Genomic DNA, 17397 nt, shown 5'->3' with positions numbered 1-17397 from the left:
CCTATTGTTCCCTCCAAGGCCCACAGGACAGGATTGAGACTGGACGCGCAGGGAAGATGTGGCATCGGGAGAAAGCAATCTGCGATGTAAACCTTCAGTTAAAATATGCCTCTTTGAAGATGCTGTATGACAGGGAGCCCAGCCCAGTGCTCTGTGAAGACCTAGAGGGGTGGGATGGAGAGGAGGGAGGCCCAGGAGAGAGAAAAGGATATATATATACACATACATATATGTATGTATATATATACTTATGTCAGATTCACATCATTGTAAAGCAGAAACCAACACAACATTGTAAAGAAGTAACCAACACAACATTGTAAAGAAGTTATCCTCCAATTTAAAAACAATACAATTTTTTTTAAAAAACGCCTCTGAGCTGGGCTTAAATTACCCAGATCCTAGCTTCTGTGGTCCTTTTGTTGTAGCCACGTTTTCCAGGAAACAAACTCACTCAGAAGGACAGTGCAGATGGTGGAGAGCAGTTTATTACACAGGTGGGCCCAAGGCAGAGTCTCCTCTTAGCCAAGGACCCTGACCAGTTTTTGTGAAAACCTTATATACCCTAAGTTTATGTGCCCAAACCCACCTCCCAAAATTCCCTGAAACTAATCTGAACAAAGGAAAAAGGATACAATCAAAGTTAACCCGTAATTCATATGCCTTGAAGAAACACAACCTAGAATCAAGATTGCTGGGAGAAATATCAATAACCTCAGATATGCAGATGACACCACCATTATGGCAGAAAGTGAAGAGGAACTAAAAAGCCTCTTGATGAAAGTGAAAGAGGAGAGTGAAAAAGTTGGCTTAAAGCTCAACATTCAGAAAATGAAGATCATGTCATCCGGTCCCATCACTTCATGGGAAATAGATGAGGAAACAGTGGAAACAGTGTCAGACTTCATTTTTTTGGGCTCCAAAATCACTGCAGATGGTGACTGCAGCCATGAAATTAAAAGATGCTTACTCCTTGGAAGAAAAGTTGTGATCAACCTAGATAGTATATTCAAAAGCAGAGACATTACCTTGCCGACTGAGGTCTGTCTAGTCAAGGCTATGGTTTTTCCTGTGGTCATGTACGGATGTGAGAGTTGGACTGTGAAGAAGGCTGAGCGCCGAAGAATTGATGCTTTTGAACTGTGGTGTTGGAGAAGACTCTTGAGAGTCCCTTGGACTGCAAGGAGATCCAACCAATCCATTCTGAAGGAGATCAGCCCTGGGATTTCCTTGGAGGGAATGATGCTGAAGCTGAAACTTCTTTTAGTTCCTCTTCACTTTCTGCCATAAGGGTGTATATCTTATGGCATATCTGCATATCTGAGGTTATTGATATTTCTCCCGGCAATCTTGATTCCAGCTTGTGTTTCTTCAAGGCATATGAATTACGGGTTAACTTTGATTGCATCCTTTTTCCTTTGTTCAGATTAGTTTCAGTACTTTGGCCACCTCATGCAAAGAGTTGACTCACTGGAAAAGACTCTGATGCTGGGAAGGATTGGGGTCAGGAGGAGAAGGGGACGACAGAGGATGAGATGGCTGGATAGCATCACTGACTCAATGGATATGAGTCTGAGTGAACTTCGGGAGTTGGTGATGGACAGGGAGGCCTGGCGTGCTGCGATTCATGGGGTCGCAAAGAGTCAGACACGTCTGAGCGACTGAACTGAACTGAACTAACTGTAGTTAACAGTGGACAATTATCAATAAGCCTGTGGTCATACCCCAGTAAGCATAATAGAATGTATGATTCTATCCGGTTCCACAGATAATTAGGGTATTCTTTTAGGTGATGGAGAGCCCTGGGGCTCTTCCTTCTGGGGGCCTGGTTTTCCAGTTGGTATGTCTTTTCCATAGATACTGGGCATTTAGCTCAAAGTCCACAGTCCAGCCCAAGATGGAGTCCTGCTTTCAAGAGAGAGCCTGTTCTGCTTCCTCCTTCACTTCCTCCTTCCCTCCCATCCTTATTTTTTCTTTTTTCCTCTTTGCATTTTCATTTGGAACATTTCAGCTGACGCATCTTCAAGCTCAGTGATTCTTTCCCTGTCTGTGTCTAATCTAATCACGAGCCCATGGGATAGTTCCCACCTCCCTGCTTGCATCATTCATGCCTTCTTCTGTGCTGTCTACCTTTTCCATTAGAGCTTAATTGTAGTGATTTCAAAGCATTCCAGAATCTGTCCCATAGCTAAGTATATCTCTGATGCTCATTTTGTCTTTCCAGACTGTAATTTTCCTTCCTTTTAGCACACCGTGTGATTTTTTTTTTTTTTTAATTGAAAGCCAGACGTGATGTGCTGGGTAATAGGAACCAAGCTAAAGAGATCTTCCCTATGGGGTTCGGGCTGTTTGTTGTAGCTGTACATGCCAGAGACGTCAAAGTCCTCTACTTCTGTCAGTTTTTCTCCCCTGCTGTCTTCGTGGCTCCCCTAGAATTCTTCCTTAGATAGAGTCTGAGCTCCCTACAATCTACTGCTACCATTCGGGAGCCCCCCTGATGGGACTGTGGGGGCAGGGATGTGCTCTTTTACATTCTGGTTAAACCCTAGTCTCTTGCTGGGCCTGTGTCCTTGGGCTGTGCCTTTCACATGTGCTGCTCAGCTTCTGGAAGCGGGGGCTGGAGTCAGGGCAGCTGGCTTTCCCCAAGGGGGAAAAGGCCCTGGGACAATCTGCTCCCCACAGAACAGGCTTCTGTTCTTGAGAACACTTGAGTGTCTTTCTCAAACACCCTTCTCCCCACCAGAGCCACAAGGGGCTCTTCCTCGGCTCTTCACAGAGCTCCTGGAGGAAAAGCCCTTTTCTGTGGTCTCCATCAACCTCTCATTCTCAAGCTAGTCCACCCTCTGCTTCCAGAAATTCAACAAAAATATAATTTAAGTATCGCTACCAGTTTATGGTTCCAGAGGGTTCTATTCCAGGTAAGCAGGTCTGGACTCTCATTCTCCAAGTTCACCTTTTTCTTCAGAGTTTGGAGTGGTACCTACACCTGAGACTTCATCAAGGTTTTTTGTTTTTTTGTTTTGTTTTTTTTTCCAGTTAGTTCATCTTTTTTCCTGATCTGAAGATGCTAATGACAACTTTCAAGCTCTTCACTTGTCAGAGTTGAATCTATAAGTCTCTGCCTGTTTCCCAATGTGTCTTTCTACCAACGTCTCCCCATCTTGACAGCTGCATCTCCAGATCTGGACAGCTAGCGGGAATCTGGTCTGGCAATTGGTCTCTGATTTCTTCATGTGTGTCAACTACAAATTGGCACTTGCCAAGAGCATCTGCCACTGAGTGAATAATAACGAGGGCATTTTTAATCCACTTCTGGAGATTGAACCCTGTGTTGCTGCAGCTGCCAACCTTCAACACCCCCAGAAGGGAATTCAGGGTGGAGAGTGAGGAAATTTGTGCTCCAGGGAAACTGGTGGAACAGGTCTTTAGTTACATATTTTGAGGGACTTCTTTCATTATCTCAATCCTTATATCTATTCATATCTAGAAAATCACTAAATCCCTTAATGGTGACATCAGCTCCTCGTGACTAACAGAAAACCTTTCGTAAAGTAAGTGCTTGCTTGCATTGAACTCCTCCTTCACCAAAATCTTACATATTGACCTTCCTCCACTACCTCTTTGGAGCAGTCTCTCCAAGCTATCTGAGGTACTGTCTCCCAGGCTGCAGTCCTCATTTTGCCCCAAATAAAACAACTCACAGCTTTCAAGTTGTGTGGTTTTTTTTTTCAGTTGACATGTGAAATCACAGCCCTGAGGGAACACTGCTGTTGAGGAAAGCTAAGAGGTAGAAAGACTCATATCATTAATATTTTTATCATTTAACTAGTTAATGAATAATTTTATGTGATTAAAAAAATCATTATCCAGCAGCTCTGGCAAAATTTCCAAAACATTTATTTTGTAGGCAAGCTAAACGTATTCAAGGGTATTGGTTGAAACTACCAGACAAAGAGATCTGGAAGATGTTCTTTAAAATTCACCATTTGAAAAGAAAAAAAAACAAAACAAAGAAAAACACTCTGTATTCTGACATTGCCCTCCAATAAAAGAGATTAGGCATGTATATATGCATGTGCATTTCAGAAACCCTCATTAAGATTTTAATTTGCTATCAAGGACAACTTGTCATATGAAGAGGAAACTATTTTATGATTCATTTGCCAAGTGTGACTGTGACAGCCAAGATTAATTTAATCAGGGCTTTTATACATTAGTATTCAAAAGGAATCTAAGGCAGAGAGAAGTGCCTGGTTTTGTTTTATTTTAATAATGAAGGAAGTGTGTGCTGTTCTCTGTTTTGATGATTACAATGAGCTGGTGGAGCAAATGGTTTCGTAGTTAAACACAAATTTGTGTGTGTGGATTGTGTTTAGGAATGAAAGCTACTTCAAGCTGTATTTCAACCCTTTTAGACAAGTGCTCAAATGACACGGGGTCATAAAAAGCAGGGGCTGTAACATTTACTCTGGAAAATAAATGTTTACCTCGAGCAGCAATTGACATTTCTAGCTCATTATGTGAATGTCAAGCACGGTTTCAAGTCCCTCTCCCAGCACCAATGCGAGTACCTTGGCTTCGGGCCTCGGGCCAATGTCAGACTGGTTCACCTTGATTTTAAAGTGGCTTACCTTTACTTCCTAGAATTCACATTCATGTCAGGAATGTGATCTCCACATTCATAATGAGCGATGCATGTTCAGAGAGGAAATAAATCCTCAGGAACCATGGAAACAGGAAGAGCTGCACACGTGGGTGGCCCTCGTTGCATGGCACCCCATCAAGAGGTGTGTGCTATGAGGTTTAACCCACCCCGCTGAAACCAGGAGGCCTCCTGGACCACAAGGGGCTGCTCAAAGCCTCCATCCTCAACCTGACCTCTGACTCACACTGCGCCTATGACCTCTAGGCACTATGGTTACTGTTGCTAGTGGTGATGCAGCCAGAGACCTAAGCTAGCACAGGAGCTCCGTCCTTTCCATCACCTCCTTCCTCTTCTCCTGTTCCTTTTTTTTTTTCTTTTGCCAAACACACCTAATCCATGGCCATTGTAAGTAAAATCCTTGAATCTTCTGCTTTTGTTTCCATTTTACTAATGCAAAGTTTTCCTATTTTCTTGTCTTAATTGCAACAACAATAGCACCAGAAAAACCTTCATTCTGATGTTTCTACCTATTGTTTCTTTCTCTCAATGTAAGTCTATGGAGAAAATCACACACACTTCATTTCTTTTTTTACTTGTTCAGTTACTGAGTCATACATGATTCTCTGCGAACCCATGAATGTCCTTCATTATCTTCTGGAGTTTGCTCAGACTCATGTCTATTGAGCCAGTGATGCTATCTAACCATTTCATCCTCTGTCGCCCCTTTCTCCTCTTGCCCTCAGTCTTTCCCAGCATCAGGGTCTTTTCCAATGAGTTGGCTCTTCACATCAGGTGGCCAAAGTATTGGAGCTTCAGCTTTAGCATCAGTCCTTTCAATGAATATTTTAGGGTTGGTTTCCATTAGGGTTAACTGGTTTGTTTTCCTTGCTGTTCAAGGGACTCTCAAGGGTCTTCTCTAGCACAATTTGAGAGCATCAGTTTTCTGGTGCTCAGCCCTCTTTATGGTCCAACTCTCACATCCATACATGACTATTGCAAAAACCATAGCTTTAACTATATTAGTAACTTTAATGATTACTACTGAGAGTTTATCATATGCCAAGAATTCCACAAGCTTGCTAAATTTTTAATTATAGACAGCCCCATTCAGTCTGGTTCAGTTCGGTTCAGTCGCTCAGTCGTGTCCGACTCTTTGTGACCCCATGCATCGCAGCACACCAGGCCTCCCTGTCTATCACCAACTCCCGGAGTTCACTCACATTCACGTCCATCGAGTCAGTGATGCCATCCAGCCATCTCATCCTCTGTCGTCCCCTTATCCTCCTGCCCCCAATCCCTCCCAGCATCAGAGTCTTTTCCAGTGAGTCAACTCTTCGCATGAGGTGGCCAAAGTACTAGAGTTTCAGCTTTAGCATCATTCCTTCCAAAGAAATCCCAGGGCTGATCTCCTTCAGAATGGACTGGTTGGATCTCCTTGCAGTCCAAGGGACTCTCAAGAGTCTTCTCCAACACCACAGTTCAAAAGCATCAATTCTTCGGTGCTCAGCCTTCTTCACAGTCCAACTCTCACATCCATATATGACCACAGGAAAAACCTTGACTAGACGGATCTTAGTTAACTAGTCTGTGCCATGCATTTAGCATTTCCATAACATTCCAGTGTTATTATTGTATGTAAGTACATACAGTCTGACTCCTCAACTACATATAAGCCTCTTATAGTTAACTATTGTGTCTTACTATCTATAACATTGTGTCTTACTATCTATAACTTTGTGTCTTACTATCTATAACTATCTATATAGTCAAAGCTATGGTTTTTCCAGTAGTCATGTATGGATGTGAAACTTGGACCATAAAGAAGGCTGAGCACTAAAGAATTGATGCTTTTGAGCTGTGGTGTTGGAGAAGATTCTTGAGAGTCCCTTGGACTGCAAGGAGATCAAACCAGGAAATTCTAAAGGAAATCAACCCTGAATTTTCAACTGAAGGACTGATGCTGAAGCTGAAGCTCCAATACTTTGGCCACCTGATGTGAAGAGCCAACTCATTGGAAAAGACGGTGATGTTAGGAAAGATTGAGGGCAGGAGAAAGGGGTGACAGGATGAGATGGTTGGGTGACATCATCAACTCAATGGACATGAGTTTGAGCAAGCTCTGGGAGACAGTGTAAGACAGGGAAGCCTGGCGTGCTGCAGTCCATGGGGTTGCAAAGAATTGGAAACAACTTAATGACTGAACAACAACAACATTGTGTATGATTATAATAACAAAAATGACAGAAAAATAAGGTTTAAAGTCAAAGAAACAGATCCAGCATGGAGTCAAAATAGACTCTCCTCTATTCCAATATTATTACCTTGCTTGAAATATTTGTTTTAAATGAAAAGACATGATGTGTGTAGTGTGGTGAAGGACTGGAGCAGTGGGGAGGGGTCCTTTCCTATGTAAACTCTCTGAACAAGAAATATCCAGTGTGCAGCCCTTAATTAAAAGAGCATTTTATAATGTTAAAAATAGCTGATTCTTATTTAGAGTTCAGGCTGTAGGTCTAAAAGGAAGAACCATAATTTTTTTTAAGCTACAAGAAATATCAAGGTTTCCTCCATTATTACTGATAATTGGGTTGTGTATTAAAATTGAGGAATGAGTTTCATAAAAGTGTTTTTTGTTCATTGTTTATTATTACATTATAATATTCTAATAGAATATACCAAAGACCCATTTTACTATAAGTTCACACTTTAGATTTTTTGCATATTGTATATCACATATTTGTTAATTTTTAGGTATTCAAATACATGAACATATATAATCTATCCCTGAACTACAGTTTGATGTGAAAAATTATACACCTCACATTTTATTCTTTTTTGGTGTTTCTTTTTCTTTTCTTTTTATGGTGGGGGGTGAGTTTCTTGTAAAGCTAAATTTTTGCACTGATTTTATCTTACCTGAATTACAACATCCATTTTCGGGGGGCCACACTACACAACATATGGACTCTTAGTTCCCCAAGCAGGCTTTGAACCCATGCCCTCTGCAATGGAAGTGCAGAGTCTTAACCACTGGACTACCAGGCTAGTCCCTATAATAAAGTGTTTTTTAAGATGTTTACCTAAGATGTTATGGAAAATTCGGATGAACTTTGGGGCCAACCCAATAAGTTCATTGTAAAAATCCCTGTTTTATGCAGTGTTGCCATCCTAACATGCACAGCATTGTTTTTGCTAGTAGATGACAACCGATAAAGCTCTTATTTGATTCCCTGAGGCCTTAGTGATAAAATGGCAAAATGAGATGTACAGACATTATGTTCTCTTAAGATTTCAGAAGATATAGTTTTAGGTGAAGGGAAGAATAAAAGAGAATCTAATAGAGGAAATGCAGAGCCTTCATTAAATTCTGAAGAAAAGCGATAATATAATTAAGTCAACAGGGAAGAGAAAACTCAAGATAAGGGAATAAATAATTCGAACCTAAGCTTGACTCCAAAATGTCCACAAAAAGTGTGAGAGAGTGAGAAAACCAGGTTGGCTGGACTGGAGAGATGGGATGGTCAGCTTTTGGAGACAAAAATTGAGAGCCTGTGACTTTTTTTTTCTCAGTAAGAGGAAACTAACAGAGGTTCTTGCATGTCCCTGGGGGTGAGGTAACAAGTGAAAAGGCAGGTCAGATCTTGTGGGGAAATACTGTCGTGTCTTCTACAGGTGAGTGCCCAGATTCTGGAGTCAGATGTTTCAAACCCACCCCAGCTCCATCATTCAGGGGCTCTGTGATTTGGGTAATTAGCCTAGCCTCTCTGTGCCTCAAGTTGTCAACACCAAAAAGGAGGTTATAATCCTATCTCAGTTGGTCTCATAAATTATGGATATGTTAAAGGTTATATGGAGAGAGGGGGAGGTTGCAGAGAAAGGGCTGTGAAGGTTTAGGAAAAGAGGAACTGGAACTGAGCAGGACTCCACGGACCTTCCCGGAACAGGCCTTCCCCGTATCCTCTGCTTTAGCTCCTCTCTGAAAAATACCTAGTGAATAGATAATGGTATCTGATGCACATTTCCTGAGTTGTTTTACAGATGTGAAAACCCTCCACCAAATGATAAATGTTAACTGCTTGACGACAAAGGTCTGTCTAGTCAAAGCTATGGTTTTTGCCGTAGTCATGTACAGATGTGAGAGTTGGACCATAAAGAAAGCTGAGCACTGAAGAATTGATGCTTTCAAATCGTGGTGTTGGAGAAGACTCTTGAGAGTCCCTTGGATTGCAAGGAGATCAAACTAGTCAATCCTAAAGGAAATCAACCCTGAATTTTCAGTGGAAGGACTGATGCTGAAGCTGAAGCTTCAATACTTTGGCCACCTGATGTGAAGAGCCAACTCACTGGAAAATCCTGAAGCTGGGAAAGACTGAGGGCAGGAGGAGAAGAGGGTGACAGAGGATGAGATGGTTGGATGGCATCACCGACTCAATGGACATGAGTTTGAGCAAACTCTGGGAGAAGGTGATGGATAGGGAAACCTGCAGTCCATGGGGTCGCAAAGAGTTGGACACGACTGAGCAACTGAACAACTGTTTGACGACCATGAGCACACTGCCCCAAGCCTCCTGGACCCTGAGGACTGACAATGTTAACCCTGGTGACACCACCCTGCTATCTCACTATCAGTCAATCAGAGAACTGTGCACAGAGCTGATCTCAAACCCTGAGACACCCTCTCCCTCACGGGGCTTTTGAAAGTGCTTTGAGGAAACCCTTCAGGGAGCTCAGGGCTTTTTAGGTCAGGAGCCACTCATCTCCCTGCAAGGCCCTGCAGTAACACCTTTTATGTTCCAGACCGTGATGTTTCCATGTGTTTGGCCTCACTGTGCCTTGGGGACATGGATTTGTGCGAATAGCACTAGGAAAAGATGGATGGAATAAAAATTGTTAGCAGCTACAGATTAGTCCCCACCTGACCCTGTGGGGAAGTACCCACAGCTCAGGGAATTTCTCTGCATCCATCTACAAATAGCTAGTCTGAAATAGCATCCTTTAATTGCAAGTAAGAGTACGTTAACTGAATTGCTACCAAAGCGATAAACCAAAGCCTCTTTGGTGCATCACCAGAATGATGGCATCACTTGGTTAAGGGCTCATTTTCAAATCACATTCCTGTAGTGGTGCTTGATCTGTAATTAAGAGTGATACTGAAAACCTTCCTGCAGCTTCTCAAAAGTGTCCTATGTGAATGAAAATGTCTCCTGACATATCAATAGACAAGAAATGTCACAGCCAACAGGGATTTCTGGCCTTCAAATGTGAATGAGGGCTCACCAAAGTGGGATCCAGCAGATGCCTCCAGCCCCTACAGTGACTGCTGAGGAGCTGGGGGAATGCACGAATCAGCCATCTGCCACACCTGCCACTCCTTAAGGTGAACAAGGAAACAGAATTTGGCCCCAGATAGCCGAGGTGTGATGAAAGGAATGGATTCAGTGAGTCCAAAGTCTGGCATCTTCCCATACCTAGAACACTAAGTTCCTTAACTTGATATCTGATCTTTAATGTTCAGACTGACGGCTCCCTTTGTTGAAAATTTATATACAGCCTGACTCCCCTTCCTGCCTCCTTGGAGCAGTTTTCTCAGAGCTACTGAGATACTGTTTCCCCGTCCCCCATCTCGGGGTCCTAAACATTCCCACCAAATAAAAAAACTCTCAACTTTGACGTTGTTACTAATATTTCGTTGACACCTAGTACAACTTGGAAGGTTCATCAGAAAGAAAAAAAAAAAAAAAGACCACATAATTGATAAACACAGCAAACAGACCACAGTTCTCTTTGGCCTGAGAATCTGCAACAGTTTTAAGACTGTGTCCCACTTAGCATAATTCTCTTGACGGTCACTCATGTTGTTATTCCTTTTTCATCATCATAGATTTTTTATTGAGATGTACAGATAAATACAAATTTAAAAGGATCGACTGTCATTTGACCTCAAAAGAATAGAGACATAATTACCAATAGTCGGTGTGTCTGTAGAGGATCTGCTTACTTCATTGTTCTGAAAGCTTTGGTCATCATCAGTGCAAGTCTTCAACACACCAGAAAAGCAGGGCTTACTTTTAAAAGCATTATTTTGCCTGAGGAAAGCCATTTAATATCACATCTAGTTTCCACGTTTGTTTGGCTGAGCTTCTGACATGACCATGACTTGTTTGCCTCCCTTCTTACATCATTTGGACTGAAGGAGAAAGTCTTTCAACGAAGATAACCCCAAAACATTGGATTGAAATTGTGATGCTTTGCAGAGTTAGAAAGACTTTTCCTGCTTAGAAAATGTTTCCTCTGTAACACAGATGTGCTTTTCAGAGTCTTGGAATTTCCTCCTTTGAAAATATGTTGAGTCAACTGAATTTTTAAAGAAAATAATTATACCCTGAATTTGGCTCTGCTGAAAAAGCATACAAGAACTGCAATCATGCTTTTTATACGTGTTTTAAAGTTTTCCTGGAGTTTATCACGTGAGGATGAACTGAAGAACTGTGGTCCTGGGATTAAAGCAGACTCGATCTTCAAAAGAATGAGAAAGTGCACAGAGGTGAAAAAATGTGCCAACATGCTTGTTATCATTAATCTTTAGGATCTGAAATATAATATTCAAAATCTGTATTGATCATTATTTGTAATATGTTTGTTGTTAAAAAAAAAATCCTAGTCAAATGAAGATTGAGAATGGGTAAGTGTATGACGATGATAAGAACATTCCTTTATGTGTTTCAAGTTTGGGGGGGATTACAGCTACAGACACTGTTAACGTATCTTTCCATGGCTGGCTGCACCACTTGTGTCCCCAGCAGCAATGGATGAGTTTTGTTTGCTCAGTATTTCTGTCAACATTTACACAGTCGGCTTTTTCTGTTGTTGTTGTTCAAATGTAGTGGATCTCACTGTGGTTTAATTTGAATTTCTCTAATGATTAAAGATGGTGAGCATCCTTTCACGTGCTTATTTGCTATTCATATATCTAATTTGGCGAAGTGTCTGTTCAAACATTTTGCCTGTTTTTTATTGCTTCTGCTTTTTCATCATTGAATTCTGAACGCTCACAGCTTATTAAATATACGCGTTGATAAGAAACACATATGTAGAATATGGTTTGCCTTTTCCTTGTCTTAACAGTGTCTTTACAAACTCAGTTTTTAATTTTGGTTAATTCTATTTCTTCATTTAGGCAAAGGATTTTTGGTTTTATATCTAGGAAATCTTTGCTAAACTTGAGGTCACAAGGGCTTCCCTGGTGGCTCAGACAGTAAAGAAACTGCCTACAATTTCCTGGCAGTTTCCTGCAAAGAAACTCCTGCAACCCAGAAGACCTGGGTTCAGCCCCTGAGTCAGGAAGATCCCTTGACCAAGGGAATGGCTACCCACTCCAGTATTCTTGACTGGAATATTCCATGGACAGAGGAACCTGGCAGGATTATAGCCCATGCAAAGGGTCGGACACTACTGAGCAACTTTCACAACGTCACAAAGCTTTTCTCCTATGTTTATTTCCAGAAATTTGATATGCTTTAATGTTTAGGTCTACAATGCATTTTGAGTTAACTTTTGTATACATTGCAAAGTAAGGGCCAAAGTTCAATATTTTTGCATATGGATGTCCCTAGTAGCATTTGTTGAGAAGACTATTCTTCCTCAATGGAATTACCTCTGAAACTGTAGAAAATCAACTAACAATATTTAGCAGGTGCATTTCTGGACACTTCTCAGCTCCTTCGATTCATGAGCCTATCCTTTTGCTAACACCACACCATCTACAGCAGATTCATAGGAATCCTTACCATCTGGACATGTGAGCTCTCCAACTTTGTTCTCCTTTTTCAAAATGGTTTGGGCTAACAGTCCTGTCCTTTTGAATTGCCATTAAAATTTTAGAAATAGTTTGTCAATTCTTATGAAAAACCTGTGTGATTTTAACTCAACTTGTATTAAATTTCTTTATTAACTTGGGGAAAATTGAGTTATCACCTTATTCAGCATTCCTGTTCCTGAACAGATCAAACCAGTTTATGAAAGCGCCCTTTCAGTGTTTCATTCGTGTTTTGTGGCTTGGGCATACAGATCAAGCATATACTATTAGATTGATACTTAAGGATCTCGAGTTATTTTGTGCTAGTGAAACTGGCTTTTTTTTAAACTTCAACAATTGTTCATTGTTAGCCTGTAGACATGCAATTGATTTTACAATACTGATTTGCTAACCTCACACATCTGTCCTAGCAGTTTATTTTCTTCATTCCTTTGGATTTTCTACTCAATTGTCTGTGAATAGACATATATTCTAATTACACACATATATACGTGTAATATCTACACAAGATATAAGCCTACTATTATAAGCATTTTATTCCTTTGTTTCATATCTAAGATGACTGATATAGATTTCTGTCCTGTTTCTGATTTTAGGAAAAGAGCATTCAGTCTTTCACCAATACATGTGAGCTACAGGTATTTTATACATCCACTTCACTAGGTTAAGGAAGATTTCTTTTAGTGAATGAATTAATAGTGAACTATGTCAATTTTTTTTCCCTGCATCTTGTTTTCTTCTTTAATCTATTAATATGATACATTACATTGATTTCAAATATTTAATCAGCCTTCCATGTCCTGAATAAACACATTTTGCAGTTTTTACATATTTCTGGGCACAGTTTGCTCATTTTGTAAACAGTATTTGCATTTATATAAAGAAGGATGTTGTCAAGGCTATGGTTTTTCCAGTGGTCATGTATGGATGTGAGAGTTGGACTATAAAGAAAGCTGAGTGCCAAATAATTGATGCTTTTGAACTGTGGAGTTGGAGAAGACTCTTGAGAGTCCCTTGGACTGCAAGGAGATCCAACCAGTCCATCCTAAAGGAGATCAGTCCTGGGTGTTCATTGGAAGGACTGATGCTGAAGCTGAAACTCCAATCCTTTGGCCACCTGATGCGAAGAGCTGACTCACTGGAAAAGACCCTGATGCTGAGAAAGATTGAGGGCAGAAGGAGAAGGGGACGACAGAGGATGAGATGGTTGGATGGCATCACTGACTCGATGGACATGGGTTTGGGTGGACTCCGGGAGTTGGTGATGGACAGGGAGGCCTGGTGTGCTGCGGTTCATGGGGTCCCAAAGAGTTGGACACGACTGAGCGACTGAATTGAACTGAACTGAGAGAAGGATGTTGGTCCATAGTTTCACAGGGAGGTTTGCTGTCTTTGGATTTTTCGGTAATGCTGGCCTCATAAAATGAGTTGGAAGTTGTCTCCCAAACCTCTTTATTGTAGAAGAAATTATGTAAATTTTTAATGATTTCTTCCTGAAATGTTTGGTAGAACTCACTACTGAAACGTTCTGGATCTGGAAGATTTTTTTTTTTTTTTTTTTTGCCACACTGTGGGGCATGTGGGATCTTTGCTCCCCATCAGGGATGGAACCAGTGCCCTCTGCAGAGGAAGCCTAGAGTCTTAATGACTGGACCACCAGTGAAGATCCTGTTTGAAAAAACTTAAGCGCAAACAGTTATGTACTTTAATAGATATAACACTATTATCCATTTCTTCTCAAGTGGCTGGCAGTTCCTTTCACGTCCTAGGAAAATTTCCTCTGCAAATATTTTAAGAATAACTCAAATCCTTTTCACCAGTGCCAAATCATTTTTTGCCTTTTATATCTGCCACACTGCAATATTAGTTTTTCCAGTCTCATTCCCCCGGATCTATTTTTACCTTTATCATCTACCCAAAATGTAATATTGTTCATGTCTCACTCTTTCTTGCTGCTACTGCTGGTAAGTTGCTTCAGTCGTGTCCGACTCTGTGCGACCCCATAGAGGGCAGCCCACCAGGCTCCCACGTCCCTGGGATTCTCCAGGCAAGAACACTGGAGTGGGTTGCCATTTCCTTCTCCAATGCATGAAAGTGAAAAGTGAAAGGAAGTCGCTCAGTCATGTCTGACTCTTAGCAACCCCATGGATTGCAGCCTACCAGGCTCCTCCATCCATGGGATTTTCCAAGCAAGAGTACTGGAGTGGGTTACCATTGCCTTCTCTGCACTCTTTCTTAGCAGTCTTTTAAAGACCCATTCAAATTGCTGAGTATATAAAATTCTTCCCAGCACATTAAAAATGGATCTCTACCAAAAGCCTCCAGCATAATCTCCACTCGTCTTTTCCTAAGGTGAAAATCATGGCCTACAGAAGCCAGACTGCTTGTGCTTCTGTGACTCAACTGCATTGCTCACACTATAGCTTTTATTGTAACTTTCTAACCATACTTACTATGAAAACAGTCTTAAGCATTTTCTCTATCCCCACTCACATATATCCTCTCATTCAGAAACCTTCTTTGATTCTCTGCTTCTGCTGCTGCTAAGTCACTTCAGTCGTGTCCGACTCTGTACGACCCCACAGATGGCAGCCTACCAGGCTCCCCCGTCCCTGGGATTCTCCAGGCAAGAATACTGGAGTGGGTTGCCATTTCCTTCTCCAGTGCATGAAAGTGAAAAGTGAAAGGGAAGTCGCTCAGTCGTGTCCGACTCTTAGCAACCCCATAGACTGCAGCCTACCAGGCTCCACCATCCATGGGATTTTACAGGCAAGAGTACTGGAGTGGGGTGCCATCGCCTTCTCCCTTTGATTCTCTAGGGAGAGACAATTTTTCCTCATTCACTCATGCTGTTTCATCATAGGTAATTCAGGCATTTACAATATTAGTTTAGATGGTGGTGATGGTTTAGTCTCTTAAGTCATGCCTGACTCTTGCGACCCTGTGGACTGCCAGGCTCCTGTCCATGGGATTTCTCAGGCAAGAATACTGAAGTGGGTTGCCATTCCCTCCTCCAGGGGATCTTCCTAACCCAGGGATTGAACCCATGTCTCCTGCATTGCAGGCAGATTCTTTACCTCTGAGACACCAGGGAAGGTTAAATACATATACAAACATAGGAAAGTGAAATTATCTAAGTTTGCCTCCCTAACAAGGCCAAGCTTCTAGAAAACAGTTAAAGTAATATTATGTTTCTATTTCAGTCCCTTACTTCTAGCCCAGTGTCTGAACCTAAAGGAATACCCAGTAATGTTTGTTGAACTATTCTGGGTTACAGAGCACTGTGGTGGGTAGATTATTGTGTTAAGATGTGACTATAATTTGTATATCATTATCCAGCATCCCTGTCATTGAATGAGGCCCTGGCAGTAGCAGAAAGGAAGTAGAGGGGATCCTCTTCTAATCACGCACAATATCCTTTAGGCTCACAGATCACCTTAAACACATGATCAATGCAGACAATAATTTCCCAAGCACAGTTATCTACACACACACACACACACACACACACACACACACACACACCAAATTTTCCTGAAATTTCATGAAGTTCATAGAATTCTTGACCTCCATCTGATTTCCACTGTGTATATAGGCTTTCCATCCTGAGTTGTTCAAAAGGATATCATTAGCATCCAATAGGATCAGATGAGCCAGAGGGGCAGAGAAGAAAAAGAATTGAAGAGACCTGAAAGAAGGCAGCTTAGAGCAGATCCACAAAGTCCGTGTTCAGCGTTTGGTGGAGATCGTCAGAGTATGTTAAAAAAAAAAAAACAACTGTGAGGTTGCTGGCTTGACTGTCTTCATTGGTGTTCATCGGAGCTGTGAGCGCTCCAGAGGATCATCATGAGTTTAGAGACCCTCCACAGTGATCCACCAGTGACCAGAGTTAATGTTGCTGACAGGGGTGGAGAATTAATAGGGGTAAAAGCCCTACTCCTTTGAGGAGAAAAACAGTGTTTTGAAGAGGAGTGTTTAAGAGCTGTTCGGTGACAAGCCTGTGTTGAAAGGAGGCAACCAGAACATGCAGATCTCTGAGGACAGCGGTCATCCTAGAACCCTGCTTCTGGGCTACTCCTTCCTGCTCTCCTATTCCACTGACTACATCCCCACCAAGCATTCCTCATTTAGTCAGTCTCTCCCCTCAGCATACAAATATACTCAGCCCACTAACAAACATGCCACAAGAGAGAAAAAAGAAAAAAACACAATTAAAATAACAACAGCAAATAAGCTCCAAAACAGAGTATCTTGACTACAACCTTCTTTCACCCACCTTTCAATTCCCCAAGTTTTCTAAGTAATAACATTAAGTGTGGACTCCCACATCTTAACCTACTCTTCCCCTTTCACCCCTAAATCTACTGCAATTTATCTGGCATTCATGTGCATTTCACTGAAACTGCTCATATGAAGGACATCAATGAATTTTTCAGCTGACTTATTTTATCCCCACTTAAACTATTTTTTCAGTTAGGGGTCTATGATGCCTCCCTATAAAAATTGAGCTCTTTATAGATTTAAATTTCAGAAAACTTAAGTAAAAATGAATCAATCTACAAGAAAAATTTTTTCATTTCACAGAATTTAGTCACATCCCTTAAGAAGTCTCAAGGAGTCTGCATAGTTGATTAATCATCAGTTCATAAGTCAACAAGGGCACTATTATTTTCTATTTTCAACATAACCACCTTCAGACTATTATCAAGGGTGTGTGGGTGTGTGTTTAGCAAGAACAAAATCATTTGCCATCCAAGCTAGGGAGAGTTTCTCCCCAAGCATTTTTTTTTTTTTTCAGTCGCCCCTCCTAACGCAGGTCACACACCCAGCTATAAATGACTCAAAACCAGGGGAGGAGGGACCCTATTTTTCCTAAACGTAAGATCCTGCTTGGCCTTAGGCCCCATGCCAACCCACAAATGAGTCCATCTCCTAG

At 41.4% G+C, this 17397-nt stretch overlaps 1 protein-coding gene across 4 annotated transcripts in view; it reads right to left on the bottom strand.

Annotated features, from left to right (window-relative positions):
* Positions 1-17397, bottom strand: part of LOC138417532 (malignant T-cell-amplified sequence 1) — a 43444-nt gene that overhangs the window by 11033 nt on the left and 15014 nt on the right. The gene's annotated exons all lie outside the window — the stretch shown is intronic.

This window comes from Ovis canadensis, chromosome 13 (assembly GCF_042477335.2).
Source record: "Ovis canadensis isolate MfBH-ARS-UI-01 breed Bighorn chromosome 13, ARS-UI_OviCan_v2, whole genome shotgun sequence".
Lineage (NCBI taxonomy): Eukaryota > Metazoa > Chordata > Mammalia > Artiodactyla > Bovidae > Ovis > Ovis canadensis.
This window is presented reverse-complemented; position numbering and strand designations above follow the sequence as displayed.